This window comes from Eubalaena glacialis, chromosome 12, assembly GCF_028564815.1.
Source record: "Eubalaena glacialis isolate mEubGla1 chromosome 12, mEubGla1.1.hap2.+ XY, whole genome shotgun sequence".
In the NCBI taxonomy this organism is placed as follows: Eukaryota; Metazoa; Chordata; class Mammalia; order Artiodactyla; family Balaenidae; genus Eubalaena; species Eubalaena glacialis.
In genome coordinates, this window is record NC_083727.1 from 53566830 (window position 1) to 53570605 (window position 3776).

The following is a 3776-nucleotide window of genomic DNA, read 5'->3' on the forward strand; positions in this document are numbered from 1 at the left end:
TATCAAAATACCCACGACACTTTTCACAGAACTAGAATAATCCTCAAATTTATACGGAATCACAAAAGACCCAGAATTGTCAAAGCAATCCTTCCAGACTATACTACAAATCTACAGTAATCAAAACAGTGTGATCCTGGCACACAAACAGACATAGATCAATGGAACAGAATAGAGAGCACAGAAATAAACTCACCCACCTATGGTCAATTAATCTATGACAAAAGAGGCAAGAATGTACAATGAAGAAAAGACAGTCTCTTCAACAAGTGGTGCTGGGAAAGCTGGACAGCTACATGTAAATCAATGAAATCAGAACATTTCCTCATACCATATACAAAAATAAAATGGTTTAAAGACCTAAATATAAAATGTGATACCATAAAACCCCTAGAAGAGAACCTAGGCAAAACATTCTCAGACATAAATCATAGCAATGTTTTCTTAGATTAGTCTCCTGATCCAAAAGAAATAAAAGTAAAAATAAACAAATCGACCTAATCAAACTTAAAAGCTTTTGCACAGCAAAGGAAACCATAAAGAAAATGAAAAGACAACCTATGGACTGGGAGAAAATATTTGCAAATGATACAACCAACAGGGGTTAATATTCAAAATACACAAACAACTCATGCAACTCAATATTGAAAAACAAACAACCCAATCAAAAAATGGGCAGAAGACCTAAATAGAAATTTTTCCAAAGAAGACACACAGATGGCCAATAGGCACATGAAAAGATGATCAGCATCACTAATTATTAGAGAAATGTAAATCAAAACCACAATGAGGTATCGCCTCACATCTGTCAGAATGGCTATCACCAAGAAGTCTACAAATAATAAAGACTGGAGAGGGTGTGGAGAAAAGGGAACCCTTGTACATTGTTGGTAGGGATGTAAATTAGCACAATCACTATGGAAAACAGTATGGAGGTTCCTTAAAAAACTAAAAATAGAGCTACCATATGATCCAGCAATCCCACTCCTGGGTATATATCCAGAAAAAATGAAAACACTAATTTGAAAAGATACATGCACCCCAATGTTCATAGTAGCATTATTTACAGTAGCCAAGATATGGAAACAACCCAAGCGCCCATCTACAGATGACTGGCTTAAGAAGTTGTGAGATATATATATATATATATATATATATATATACACATATACACGCATACATATATATATACACACACACACACACACAAAATGGAATATTACTCAGACATAGAAAAGAATGAAGTATTGTCATTTGCAGCAACATGGATGGACCTAGAGAATATTATACTTAGTGAAGTAAGTCAGACGGAGAAAGACATACTGTATGATATCATCTATATGTGGAATCTAAAAAATAATGCAAATTCATCTATACACAAAACAGAAACAGACTCACAGACATAGAAAACAAAGTTGTGGTTACCAAAGAAGGGGAGGGGCAAATTAGGGTATGAAATTAATAGATACAAACTACTATACATAAATAAGCAACAAGGATTTACTGTATAGCACAAGGAATTATATTCAATATCTTATAATAACCTATAATGGAATATAATCAGAAAAAATAGTAACTGAATCAATAAGCTGTGTACCTGAAACTAACACAATATTGTAAATCAACTACACTTCAATAAAAAAAAGAACACACTTCCTGTATATTTTATAGGAGATAGATTGTTTGCCATCGATTGCTGAAATGGCTTCTGAATTCACTAGTTGTTGTTTGTTGAATTTTTGTTGTTATTGTTCCGTTCCCTCTGCTTAGTACGCTCATGTCTACTAGACCTGAGACCCTTGAAAGTAGGGAAGATGGGCAAGGGTTCAATATATATATTGTACTTCATAACTTCCTGAGGAAAAAAATGAAAGATAATTTGTATGACAGCGCAATGAGACTTGGTATTTTTGGCACTTACTGATAAACTAGGGTACATTTCATGATGACATTAATTGCTAGAGAATGTAGGGCCCTATAAATTTGATTTAGAGACAGTCAATACCCAAAGGCTCCATTGATGCAGAGATACAGCAGCTCAAATTCCTGCATTTATACTAGCAAAGGGTAAAAACATAGGATTTCCTGGAATTATACAGGGAGTGGGTGAGTATTACAATTTATCCCTAGTTAATCCTTCATTAGAAATATTTCAAATGTGAAGATTATCATTCAGTGGTCAGGGAGTGGGTGGTGATACGCCCTACTGTTTTCATAGAGGCAGGTATGAAAATAGCCTTCCACTGACCCCAAACCACCTCATTCTGGGCATAAAGCTGACTTCTGCACTCTGTGTTCCTTGATCACACCCTCTCCTTTATCAGAGATGAGGGGCCTAAAGCCGAGGATTATAGAAGGATTATGTCCCAGGCCATGAACTGAATGGAGCTCATTAAAAGTACCTAACCCTTTCAGCTCCTAAACTCTAACCTGATGTTTCTCTTATTTGAGGCAATTTCTGAAACAATGATTTCAAGCCCTCTTTGAATCTACAGTCACATACATACCAAAAGTAAAGTGAATCAGGATAAAAGCCATTTGGAAAAATATAGTTCTTAAATACTATGACTTCATGTAATACCACAGCAACTTCCATTTGGGTGTCTTTGCATACCATGATGCAATCAATCAAAATTCAAGCAGTGGGTGTTGCCCTGAGGTCTTGTTTTTCTGGCAGAACAGGGCACCAGCAAGTCCACAGTCTGCACATTTGGTCAAAAGACAATATTATTAAACTTGACCTTTCTGCTTACCCATGCTAAGAGTGGAATGCCTGAGATATTAGGTACTTGTTTTTCTGACTCTGGTGCTAAAGTTGTCAATGAGGAAAAATGGGTCCTTCTTGAAATGCTAGAAATGAAATTACATATTCTGTCAAAAGTGGTAGAATTCTCCTTTGCTAGAGGTTGGTGAAGTCACACACACAGATGCCAATACTAAAATTACTTGACGTGAACTATAGAAGAACTGTGATGTGCTCTTTACTTCCCACTGAATTTATGAGTTCATTTGCTGTCCACTCTGAAACAGGGGTCACAATTCTGCCTAGAAAGATCACTGAGAGGCTAATCAAAGGTTGACACCCTTTCACTATAAACACAGAAATGTGAGATAAAATTTACTAAATTAAAATTCATAGCTGAGCTAAAGAGTGAGAGAGAGAGAAAGAAAGAAAAACAAATATCCTGGCATCAGAAATAAATAAAGAGCTCAAAACAAAAGCAATAAGTGCACAAGCTGGCACTCAGACATCCTGATGCAGACAGCAGATCCAGAAATAAGCTCTAGTATCTAGAGATTAGGGCTTTAATGATCCTGAGGAGACAAGACACATAGCCCTAGGATCATGCAAGGCAGAGAGCTGGAAATAAGACCCAGTCATAAGGTTGGATCCATGGGTGGGATACCTCTTCCATGAAAATGGAAGCAGAAACACCCCACAATGGCCCAGGGAAAGAATAAGGAAGCTTGCCATGTGCCCAGGGCTCAGGATAGGGAAAAAAGTCTCCCATGAAAAACAAAATGCCAAGGTCTGAATTTATAGTACCCTTGTAATGTAGTAATCACAGCTGAGGAATTAATATAAAAACTAGTCTTGAACAGATGAGACTCCTGCAGGTAGGGCAGAAGCAAAACCACCACTTAAAGAAAATAAACAAAATCCTATATCTTTGAAAATTTATAATCTCACATCTAAATTATTCATGGGTCCAAGGAGACATCATAATTCGAATTGTAAAACAGAACTGAATAACAATGAAAATACTATACTGTAT